The sequence below is a fragment of the Rhinolophus sinicus genome, chromosome 6, assembly GCF_057876585.1.
Source record: "Rhinolophus sinicus isolate RSI-liver-muscle chromosome 6, RSI-T2T, whole genome shotgun sequence".
Taxonomy (NCBI): domain Eukaryota; kingdom Metazoa; phylum Chordata; class Mammalia; order Chiroptera; family Rhinolophidae; genus Rhinolophus; species Rhinolophus sinicus.
Genome location: NC_142506.1, coordinates 32,473,076 through 32,486,179, shown reverse-complemented (window position 1 = coordinate 32,486,179; position 13,104 = coordinate 32,473,076). Strand labels below are relative to the sequence as shown.

The window sequence follows — 13,104 nt, the reverse complement described above, 5'->3', positions numbered from 1 at the left end:
ACTAACCAGTGTCACCCCAATAAATTTAATATAGAAAAAATTTCCTAAGGAGGAAAATAGGTTATATTTGTTTTAAAAGTTAATGGGAGGGGGCAGGTATAATTGCCCAGTAGTATTTAAATACACAATATGAAACACAGGCCCACATTCGGCAGTCAAGTCTCCAGGAAGATAGATGTATGTTCACAGGAGTGGGACAGAGAAGATGATGTTTCTGACCTATAATTTACTTTTCAAAAAAGGACAAAAAAATAAATAGTAAGGCCCTTCAACAGGAGAGTAAAGCAGGAAATCTCAAGATAGTAACCACTGTCATATGTGACTGTGGTTGCTATGGCAAATACTTTTTTTAAAACAGAGAAAGAATAATCACATACAATTGGTATCAATTTCTCCAGTTGCAGCTGAATTCTAACCTTAGCTTACACAAGTATATTTTCATTTTAACAATAAATTTAATGTGCAGAACCACCTCATTCCTCAATTTTACCCCCAATTCTTTCAACTACTTGCTGTGGAACTAAAAACTCATTAGCAATAAAGAAAAAAAAATCACCATGCAATGTTAAATTTTAAAGAAAAAAATTGTTTTCCCTTTCCTTCCCACATTCCCCAAAATATATACAAGGAAATTAAATTGTGTGAATATAATACCTTTAGAAAATATGCCAGTTCATTCACAATTATTCATAAACTTTTCTAATTTGCATATTTTCAAACAGGTGAAAAGTCTTAATGGAAATTCAAATACATAAAGGAATTTTTAAAATACTTTAACAAAATATAATTTGTTTAATTTTTAATTTCTTAGCATGATTATGACAAAGATAGTCAATGTAGGAAATGAAATAACAATTAATCATAACTTTAGCATAATATACTTCATCGAAGGGATTATATTACCTAATTTGTTCTTAAAAAATATTTTAAGATGTGGTGAGCCACCTAATTAATGATCTTGGAAATTTGTTCTTGAATTTGTTGCCAAGACTATAATGAATGTGTATATGTGTGTGTGTGTGTGTGTGTGTGTGTTGTGTGTATATATATATATATATATATATATATATATATATATATATATAAAACAGGATGTTCATACAGAAGCTACTGGCATCAGCTTTTTCTTAAGTTCAGACTGAATTTTAAAACAAAGGAAGACAGAGACAACATGGAAAAGATTCAGAGGCTATTCATAAAAAAAAGATTAAAAGCTTAAAAAATAATACCTGCACAAAGGTTAAAGGGACGGCAATTGTTCAACCAGGAAAAGAAAAGTCTAAGGATACAATTTAGTAAGTATCCAAGTATATTTGAAGGGTTCTTGTGCAGAAAATAGTGACCAGCTGTTTTCCATCTCCAATGAGGGCAGAATAAAAGGAAACAGACAAACTGAAACCCAAGAATTTTAGCTAAATAAAAGGAATGATTTCCTGTGTGAGTAATGAGCAGTGTAATGGCCACTGTGTGTCTATGGAAACCCTTTCTTCAGAGGTTTTTACAAGACAGACAAATTTTCATTTGAATGAGGAAGACTAATATGTGCATGCTTGTCTGTGCTCTGCGCTAGTAAAACAGGTACCCGAAGACCAAAATACCTACCCTGACAGGCCCAAGCTCAGTCACACATCATTAAACATGCCACAGACCAAGAGAACACAGAAAAGCAGACCATACTCAGTACCACAAGTGACTCCAAACCACTGTGGCCACACCTCGTGCCTCTGGAGGAAATGAAGGGTTTCTCATTGCCCACTAATACTATGGGTATTTGCACCCAGCTGCAAGTGAGACCTGTCATTTACTGTTCTCACCTTTATTGCTATGTTGTGGGCAAGGTTAATAGTACCAATTAAAGACGCATACAACAGTTTTTCAGGAAAGAATGGCATAGGACATTTTTTAGTATATAGGAATGCAATGGACTTTTCTACGTTGATTTTGTAGCCAGCAACTTTACGATATTTGTTGATTGTTTCTAATAGCTTTTTGGTGGAGTCTTTAGGGTTTTCTATGTATAGCATCATGTCATCTGCAAACAATTTAACTTCTTCATTTCCAATTTGGATGCCTTTTATTTCTTTCTCTTGCCTGACTGCTCTGGCGAGGACTTCCAACACTATGTTGAAAAGCAGAGGTGATAGGGGACAGCCCTGTCGTGTTCCTGAACGTAGAGCACAGGGCTTCAGTTTTTCACCATTAATTATGAGATTAGCTGAGGGTTAGTCATATATGGTGTCGTGCGGGAGACCCTGCTCGCTGTGCCATTTGTCGTGCGCGGAGGCCTTCTCGCCACGCCATCATTCAGGCGGGGCGGCCTGCGGGGTCTCTGCTCCCGCTCCCCACACAAGAACGCAGGATATGGTGAGGCCGAAAAGGAACACCCACGGAGCCATAGGTAGGGGAGTCATACCACCACGGTCTCACTGGAGGCTGGGCCCACCGGACGCCGACCTGCCGTCCGCCAACCGACTGACCGACGACTCTTCTCCACTCTCTCCTCTGTTCCTCTCTCTCGGCTCTCCTCTTCCGCTCTCCTCGGCCCTCCGTAGTTGCATCAGTTATACCAGTGGCCAATTGGCTAAACAGCCACAGCCGACGGCCAATCAGCCACAGCCGACGGCCATTCACCACCCAAGCCAGCACCCCTTCACGTGAGGCCGAGAGCCTGTAAACTACTCTCCGGGGCTCTGTCCCCACATATGGCCTTTATTATGTTAAGGTATTTTCCTTCTATACCTATTTTGTTAAGTGTTTTAATCATAAATGGATGTTGTATCTTGTCAAATGCTTTTTCTGCATCAATTGATATAATCATATGATTTTTGTCCTTTATTTTGTTTTGGTGATGTATCACATTGATGGATTTGCGGATGTTGAACCATCCTTGTGCCCCGGGGATGAACCCCACTTGGTCGTGATGAATAATCTTTTTAATGCATTGTTGTATTCGACTTGCTAGAATTTTGTTTAGGATTTTTGCATCTGTATTCATCAGAGATATTGGTCTGTAGTTTTCTTTTTTTTGTGTTGTCCTTACCAGGTTTTGGTATCAGAGTAATGTTGGCCTCATAAAATGAGTTAGGGAGTACTGTCTCTTCTTCAATTTTTTGGAAGAGTTTGAGCAGGATTGGTATTAGATCCTCTTTGAAGGTTTGGTAGAATTCACTAGTGAAGCCATCTGCTCCCGGACTTTTGCTATTGGGACGGTTTTGGATGATGATTCAATTTCGTTACTGGTGATCCGTCTGTTTAGATTTTCCAGTTCTTCATGGTTCAGCCTAGGAAGGCTATATGTTTCTAAGAACTTGTCCATTTCTTCTAGGTTATTGAATTTGGTGGCATATAGTCCTTCATAGTAGTCTTGGAAGATCCTTTGTATTTTTGTGGTGCCCGTGATAACTTCCCCTTTTTCATTTCTGATTTTGTTAATTAGTGTCTTCTCTCCTTTATCTTAGTGAGTCTAACCCAGGGTTTGTCAATTTTGTTAATCTTTTGAAAGAACCAGCTCTTTGTCACATTAATTTTTTCTATTGTCTTTTTGTTCTCTATTTCAGTTAGTTCTGCTCTGATTTTTGTTATTTCCTTTCTTCTGCTGACCTTGGGTTTTACTTGTTCTTCTTTTTCTAGTTCTTTAAGGTGTAAAATGAGGTTATTTATTTGGGATTTTTCTTGTTTCTTGAGATAGGCCTGTAATGATATAAATTTCCCTCTTAAAACTGCTTTCACTGCATCCCAAAAATTTTGGTAGGATGTATTTTCATTGTTATTTGTTTCTATGTATCTTTTGATCTCTCCTCTAATTTCTTCTTTGACCCGGTCGTTCTTTAAAACAATGTTGTTTAATCTCCATGTATTTGTGTTTTTTCCTGCTTTCTTTTTGCAGTCGATATCCAATTTCAAAGCCTTGTGATCAGAGAATATGCTTGGTATGATTTCAATCTTCTTAAATTTGCTGAGGCTGATTTTATGTCCCAATATATGGTCTATCCTTGAGAATGTGCCATGTACACTAGAAAAGAATGTATAGTCTGATGTTTTAGGATGAAGTGCTCTATAAATGTCAACTATGTCCATTTCATCTAATGTGTCATTTAGGGCTACTATTTCGTGATTTATTTTCTGTTTGGATGACCTATCCATAGCTGTCAATGATGTATGTAAGTCCCCTAGTATAATTGTGTTTTGGTCAATTTCTCCCTTTAGTTCTGTTAATAGTTGCTTGGTATATTTTGGTGCTCCCTGATTGGGGGCATACATATTGATGACTGCTATGTCTTCTTGTTGTATAGTCCCCTTTACCATTATGAAATGTCCATCTTTGTCTCTTGTTACCTTTTTCACCCTGAAGTCTGTTTCATCTGATATCATTGTGGCTACACCTGATTTTCTCTGGGTACCATTTGCTTGGAGTGTCAATTTCCGCCCTTTCACTTTGAGTCTATGCTTGTCCTTGTAGCTGAGATGTGTCTCTTGGAGACAGCATATGGTTGGGTTTAGTTTTTCAACCCAATCTGCTACTCTGTGCCCTTTTATTGGTGAGTTCAGTCCATTTACATTTAGGGTGATTATTGATATGTGATAATTTCCTGTCATTCTATCTTTAGTTTTCTGGTAAGGCTGTGTCTCCATTGTTTCTTTGCTTTTTTGTTCTTGTCTATTATCTCTGTGTGGTGGTATTCTATGATGTTTCCCTCTGTTTCTTCTTTTATTACAGTATGTATTTCAGTTCTGGGGTTTTTTTGTGTGTGTTTTTTTTTTTGTTTTTTTGAGTGGTTACCCTTAAGTTTATGTAAAAAAAAGTTTGATATTTAGAGTATTCTGTTTTCCTCAGCATGCTTACTTTCTCCATTCCCGTATTCCGGTTCAGGCCTTTACTCTCCCCTCTTTTATGTTTTGGTTGCCACAAATTGTCCCTGTTGATGGTGGTCGAATAGCCTCCTTTAGTATTTCTTGTAATGCAGGTCGTGTATTAGAAAATTCCCTCAGCTTCTGTATGTCTGGAAAGGTCTTTATTCCTCCTTCATATCTAAAGGATATCTTTGCTGGATATATTATTCTTGGCTCATAATTTCTCTCTTTCAATTGTTTGAATATTTGGTTCCACTCCCTCCTGGCTTGTAGAGTTTCTGCTGAAAAATCTGATGATAATCTAATGGGCTTTCCTTTGTAAGTTACCATCTTCTTTTCCCTGGCTGCTTTGAGGATTCTTTCTTTGTCATTGATTTTAGACAGCTTCAATGCAATGTGCCTTGGAGAAGGACTGTTGGAGTTGAGGTAATTAGGTGTTCTATTTGCTTCTTGGATTCGAGGGTCCAGTTCTGTCCACAAGTTTGGGAAGTTCTCATCGACGATTTGTTTGAATATATTCTCTGTTCCCTTCTCTCTTTTTTCTCCTTCTGGTATGCCCATTATTTTTATATTGCTCTTTCTGATGGAGTCAGAAAGTTCTTGTAGAGTTCTTTCATTTCTTTTTAAGTCTCAAGTCTCTTTCTTCTTCTATCTGTGTAATTTCCAGGTTTCTATCTTCAATGTCACTGATTCTCTCCTCTATCTCGTCAACTCTACTAATAAGCTGGCTATTTCATTCTTACTTTCTTCTGTTGAGTTCTTAATCTCCAGAAATTCTATTTGGTTCTGTTTTAAAATTTCAATCTCTTTTGTAAAACGCTCATGTTGTTCTTTGATTGTGTTTCTGAGTTCATTAAACTGCCTTTCTGTGTTTTCTTGCATCTCACTGAGTTTTTTCAGAACTGCAATCTTCAATTCTCTGTCATTTAAGTCACATATTTCCATATCTTTAAGTTCCTTTTCTGGAGACTTTTCACTTTCTTTCTGAGCTGTCTTGTTGCCTTGGTTATTCATGGCAATTACTGATTTATTATTTCTCTGCCTAGACATCTATAGGAGTGGCTTCTGCAACAGGTTGATAGGAAAAGGTCTTTCTTTTGTTTTTCAGTACTTGTTGGTAGAATGTTTTGTTTTCTCTCCAACTGCAGCCTTTTTTTTCTCTCACAGGGTAGTGCTATGTTTTCTCTGCACTACTCCAGCTTCTCACACTATGGGGAGATTCCCTGGGAGACGGGCTTCGCCTCTGTTAATAGTTCGCCTGGGTCACAGGGCGCAGTGTCCGTGTGGGTATGTGGAGAGCTTTTGAAGTTCCAAAGCTCTTCCTGCACCAGATTCAGAGCCCATGTGTTTCAGCAGTTCTGTTTACTCCTGCAGGGATCCACCCAGATAGGTGGGGCCAGGGGCGGGGTGAGTTGTGAGAGGTGGCCCAGAGCAATGGCAGTGACCACCACCACAGCCGGTCCTGCTTCCACAGCTCCCTCCCCTTTGCTGTAACTAGTTGGGCTGTGAATCTGTGCCTGCGGTCCACAGTTCTCAAAACAGCAAATGTTCTGTTCTTTTGATCTGACTTTGCTACTGTTCCACTTCTAGCTCCGGGCAGGTGGGGGCGGGATGAGCTCTGGGAAGGTAGGGAGAGGGCGGCCAGTCTCAGTGCCTAAGGCTTCTGTTCTCTGCTCGGCATTGAGGGCTTAAACCACCGTTTTCAGCCTTCTTCCCTCAGTCTTTTCTCCAAGGTCTCTGCCGTGAGCGTTGGGTTCAGCCGTGTTATATGCTGTGCCCTCAGCCCTATGGGCCATAAGCGGAGCCCTAGCTGTCCGAGTTCTTCCCTCTCCTGCAGCTGCGGTAGTTCCGGGATACAGTGAGCTCGGCGCACTGAGCTAGGTCTGCGTCCTGCGCCCGCGCGGCTCCATCTCCGCACCTCTCCCTTCTCTCCTCCCCAGCTCACGCGATTCGCCCACCTTTAGGTGAATTCATTAATGGGCCTCTTCGTCTTGCCTGTCTGCTGTGCAGGGAGTCCTCTGTGGAGTTATAGTTGTTCAATTAGTTGTAAATTCCAGGTGAGCTTTACAGAGGCTCACCTCACGCTGCCATTTTGATGACATCTCCTAAATCTAAATCTATTTTTAAAATAAAGATGCCCAGGCCCTGCTCTGGTCTACAGAACCAGCAACTCTGAGAGGCCACTGCTATGGTGTACACATGTGGGGTTAGTTACATGGACCCCAGACTAGGGTTTATCTTGTAAATCAAGTCTGCTCCAGCCAGTGCAGATCCCTTAAAATACTGATTCTGTCTCAGAATGTATTTTTATTTTGCTCCATTTTATGTCATTTGCAATTCTAATGGACTTTTATTCTATAGCTTAATCCAAGTTTGTACAAAAAATGTTAAACCAGACAGGACTGAGGCCTAAGCCTTACAGTACACAAGGAGAAGTCTTCTGGTTGACAATAATTTATTACTTAACACTGTGTCACTGCCTCTGGTGAGCCTTCTTTTTGTAGAAGCTGGCAAGTTCAACACTGTATTTCTAGAACTCCTTTCACCTTATCTTGGATAAGTGTACTTTTTCACAACCGTGAAAGACATGTGTTTGGTTTTGTTTTTTGTTTTTTTAACAGCAGCATCCGTCAGTAGCCTCACAGGTGCTAAGGGGTGGTTTCCGTAACAGTGGTAGTTTTCTAATCCTTGAATAGCAACAGAGATTGAGATCAATCTGAATTACTGAACTCAACAGTGCCAATGGCAGCCTCTGGATTCGCTGTCTTCCTGACTGTAGCAGCTGCAGGAGTTGCATACAGGGTCACTTCTGCGGTGTTGGGGGAGTCATGTCTGGAGGCCTAGCTACACAGCCTTCTTGTCCAACCCTTCCATTGATTTTATGAATATCCAGATCTCTGACTTAAATCTCTATATGGTTATAATACCTAGAGCAGTTTCTGTTTCCTCCAATAAACTCTGACTGATACAAGCCCATTTGGGTATAACTGTTCAACCCTTACAACAGAACTATCAACTACATACTGTTTATAAGGATATCATCAAAGACCTTGTCAAATTCTCTTCCAAAACCCTAAAACACAAAATCCAAACCCTGCCTTTTGTCTGATCTAGAATTTTAGCGATGCTGTCAGAAAAAGGAAATTACATTATTCTGATATGATTTGTTCCCACTTAACCTGAGCTGACTTATAATGATCCAGGTCTCCTTTCCTAAAGAACTCACAGATGTTCTAGAATCCTGTCCAAGAGGGATGTCAAGCTCACCAGCCCCAGAGTAGTGATGTGATTTGGGGGTCAAACCTGATTCCACCACTTTCTCGCTATGAAATCTTCAATAAATCATTTACAATTCCCAAGTGTCAGTTTCCTTAGTGATAAATGGAAGTAACAATCCTACTTTACAAGGTCCTTGTGAAGAGTCAATACAATAATGTATGCAGTCCTGAGCACAATGCTTGGCCCCTATTATACCTTCAATTTCTGATAGCTATAACCTGAGAAATTGACCTTTTTTCTCTTTTCTGAAAATAAAGAAAAGTAAAATAAAATTTAAATACACTCTTTCATGCTTCCGTGACACTTTCCCCATTTTCTCAAAGAGACATCAAATTTCACAAACAGCAAAATCCAGTTCCCTTGTCTGCCAGCTATCACAATACACATTATTGATCATAGTCCCAGTAGGGAGATATCAGATCAGCTAAATGCTCCCTTACTATTTCCTCATCTTGCCATTCAAATCGCTTGTATTTATATGTGTTATTCTGTTCATTTTGCAGATCATTATTCTCTATAGAATCCCCTCTGGCTATCTTACTGAATAAAGAGATGGAACAAAGTCTTGGAGGAGGCAGAGAAAGTCTGGAGCAGGAGTTTGCCTTGGGAAAGAAAAGAACAGAGCTATTCAATGGCTCAGCATCGGCAGTCCGGGAAGATCAGGCCTCCCTCGCTGGAAGCAGGTCTGGGCCCTCTAGATGTTCCAGCTTTCCAAATTGTTGGAAGCACAAACTGACAGTCAGGTGAAAATTATTCTTTATTGATTACCTACTGTGTTAAGGCACTGTGTTAGGTGCTTTATATATTTACCTAAATCAATCCACATTTAAACACACACACACACACACAGACAAATATTCGTCACTAAAGCTCAGAAAAGATTAAATAACACACAATTAAAAGTGGTCTGACTTTAAATCCCATGCTCTTTTCACTACACTGCATCATTTGCTCAGAAAATATTTAGGGGATTCTTACTATTGTGCTAGGTATTAAGTACTGGGAATACAATGGGGAATAAACAGATAATCACGCAGAAACAGGTAATTATAATATAGTGCAACAACTGCTATTCAGAATAACACTGTGAAGTGAGGTGGTAGACTATGGGAGAGGCACCCATCCCTAGCCTGGGTCAGTAGAGGAAGCAACCTCTTGACTGAGCCTGAAAGGAGGAATATGAATTAGCCAAGGAAGCAGGAATCCAAACAGAGGGAGGTATTGGGCAGTGCAAAACAAAGGGATTTGGGCAGAGTAAAAGCCCAAAGTTAAGGATGGAATTTTGAGAGCTGAGGAGCTAGAAGGAATAGTGAGACATGAGAATAAAAAGGCAAGCAGAGACCAGAGCACATACTGCCTTTTAACCCAGGTTGGGCTCTATAGTAAGAGCAATGGGGAGCACTGGAGGGCCAAAAGCAAAAGAGAGAGATGATGAAATCTGTATGGAAAGTAGGAGACCAAAACTAGAAGCAGGGAATCAATTAGGAAGCCTTGTAAGTGCGAAACGATGAAGACCTACACTAGAGAAATGCAAGCAGAGACGGTGAGAAGAGGGCAGAGATATTTAGGAGGCAGAACTGAAGAGACTTGATGTTAATTCAATGAGGGGGTGAGGGAAGAGAGAGAAGTTAAGGACGACTCTAATTTTCCTATCTTATTAAAGTCCATGTTTAAAACACCTATACAGCTTCTCCACATTCTCACATGATAATGTTGAATTTTTTTCTGGAAGGAGGAAGCAAGATCATATACTGAAACTGAGAGGAGAGGTGGCAGAAAGAGATTTAGTGGAGGTCTAAAAGAGACACTTTGTAGCATGAGAAAGAGCTGAGCAGAGAAACACAGGCCTAGAGGAGTTCTGAGGGCCCCACTGGGGCTGAAGGTCCTCATCTGTACATACGTCTCCATCAGCACTCACATGCCTGAGCCTGTCTCCATCAGTACTCAGCAGCCACAGTGAAGATGCAGAGAAGATGGACAAATAGATTGATCCATGCTCACATTTTGCCAGGAGAGGGTGGAAAGAAGACCAATTGGGTAGAAGAGTTAAGGATATAAGTAAGAGAGGAGCTAAAGCCACAAAGCATAGCCTCTAACCTGACTGAAGAGTGCGGCTCTTCACTGGAAACCAACAAAAGATAGTTTCCCCTCAAGGTAACTAGAGCTAACAATCCAGCCCCAGCTCTGTAAGACCAGAAAATTCTACCACAGAGACAAAGCTGAGTAGATCTGAGCTGAACAAGGTAAAAAGCCCCAGTCTTCTCTTTGCTAAAACTACTGCTCTCCCAACGTCACCCACAAATAAATTGTCTCTACTACCTCATCAATTTGATGACAGTGGATTCTTGACCTGGTCCTAAGCTACTCCTTCAGGATAAAAAGATTTAAATGTTGATTTCCTTAATGACAACCAACCTGCTTACACTGTGTCGCCATTTGTATTCCAACTGGCATAGACCGATCTGGATAAAGTATAATACATAAGGAAGTAGAGATCCGTGAGTAAATATTGGCTGGTGCCAGAGTGTGAAAGATCTTGGTTACCCAGCTGAAGCTGGGCCATATATGGGTAATGAGGAGGTCAAGAGAGCAGTGAATGGGGAGAGTGGGAAGGGGAGGGTAAAAGTAATGCTATCACTGCTGTAACCAAGTTTGGAGAGTTCTTGGGACATGCCCTCGGGGTCCAAGCCCATTTAAAAGCAAAAAAATCAAACTAAATATTTTTTGTCACTTTTCTCCACTTTCCTTCAAAAGATCTTTTAACAATTTTGCTTCCTACAGTCAAATAACCACACTTGTCAGAAGTGAGGAAAACAGGTTTGTAATTTCTGTCTTCATGGGTAAAATACAAAAGAATATGCAAACAATTTAAATTAACAAGAATACTAAATCAGGCAACTCATTTGAAACTCCAATGAAAATCAGAATCCTCAGCTCACAATATAACATTCTAGGGATTAAAACAAATTGAAAATAATATATTGCCATAATCTTTTTAGGGAACAAAAATGATAAAGACACAATAGCAAATAAGGCTTTGACTGATGTGACATAACCCGAGAGCTCATACCAACTCATCTAAGAAGTTTTAAAGAAGATTAAGATCATGAGGAAAACCAAAACTAAAAGTAATCATGTGGTTTCAGAAAAAGTAAATTCTCCCGCATAACTTCACTATTGCTATACTGCAGTATGATAATCCCTGGGGAATACACTAACATCATTTGATTAGACTGGGGGGAACATGAAGTCCTACATTACAGAATGATGCCTAAATTGCAGAAACTTAAAATACATGGCAAGTTGGCTCAAGGGATTTAAAATTCGCTGAAGTACATAAAACAACTACAACTATATAAACCACTATCTGATCAACTTAAACATGGCTTTCAGTAAGATCTCAATAATATGACCATACAAACATAAGCTCATATTGAAATAAGTTTTTAATAATACGATTTTTTTAAAAAAGACTCATACTTAGGACATAAAATTATAACACATAGTGAATGATTTCTGTGGCTGTCAAAGCTAACAGTCACTACACAAAATATGTAGAAATCTGCTATGTAATTAATGATAAATTGTCATCACATATCTCTTCCTTGAAATATAACAATCTAATATGAATTAGATTCCATAAAGACTCATTTTTAAACCACTGTTTATATGCTGATGTTCAACTATATGACTACAGGGAAAAGTTGTTTATGTAGTTTCGTAGGGAGCTCAGTAGCTCACTAGAGATGCAACAAAACACTCAATGATTTTCTAAATAGTCTGCTAAGAATCATGAAGTTTGACTTAAAGGTTTATAGCAGTTTGTGGAAAAGTGATATAAACTGTCATATCATAGGGTATTTTTGATCCACAGGGCATATGACTCTAACCAGTAACACTTGCTGTCTTTGGATGCCACAAGACCTTCCAAAGCGTTGGGTAAGCATGTTAGGGATGCAGAAAGCCTATGCTAGTCAGAAGCCTAGCTAGAAATCTCAGGAAATCCAGGCCAAAGCCTTAGGAGACCCACCAATTGTGGGAGATAGAAAAATTCATTACCACCCCCACACCACCAGGATTAACTATCTGGCAATCTGTTTGCATTTTGTGCTTCATGACCCTCCCTTTCAAATGTATACAACCATAATGGGATAGATACTAGGAAATGTGAAGAAAGCCACAGCAGTGAGCTAAATGACTTAAAGCTATGAGGTAAGACTTATCAAGCAACATCACAGGAGTAGCAAAAAGAAAGGGGCAGGCAACAAACACACACACACACACACACACACACACACACACACCCCAGAGGAATTTCTTACCTATATACATTTTACAATATCAGCAAAGCACTTAAATATCTATAACTTTCTCGGTTCTACAATGCAAGAAGTCACGTATTACTGCTTCTGTGCCCTGCTGTTCTGTGTAGTGGAAAACTGCCTAGGGCTCAGACTTTGACATTAACTACACATGACTAGAATGGTGGGGGAAGAAAAAGGTCAGGAGGCATCAAGAGGTAATAAATCCGTTTTTGCCTCTAACTGAAATCACAATGTCCTACATTGTTAATTGCAATCTTAGAATGCCACATATATAAAGAAGTGCTAGCCTGTGAGAGTATCTCTACCTCATCACTCTGTAAACAGTGCACACCAGAGAGAATGTGTCAGGCATCACTGTAGCCCCTGCAGCACCTGGGCACTGTGCCTCACACATGACAAGCAGTAGTAAATATGCACTAAACTGAATTTTATGCATGACTATCCCTGTCTCTTGATCCTTCTTTCTAGTGTTTCTTTCTTTCTCACGTCAGCCCTTATTTCTTCCCGCAGCTTACATGCCTCTGTCACTGCGGCTTAACTGATAATTTAGACATGAAATAATATTATGTCGTATTTATTGGAACAGAATTTTAGGTTCACTTTTTTAACTGGAAAAGTAAATGTTAGAAACACAATATTTTATCTCTAA

At 39.6% G+C, this 13,104-nt stretch overlaps 1 protein-coding gene across 1 annotated transcript in view; it reads right to left on the bottom strand.

Annotated features, from left to right (window-relative positions):
* STK3 (serine/threonine kinase 3) overlaps window positions 1-13,104 on the bottom strand; it is a 301,757-nt gene that overhangs the window by 89,136 nt on the left and 199,517 nt on the right. The window lies entirely within an intron of this gene.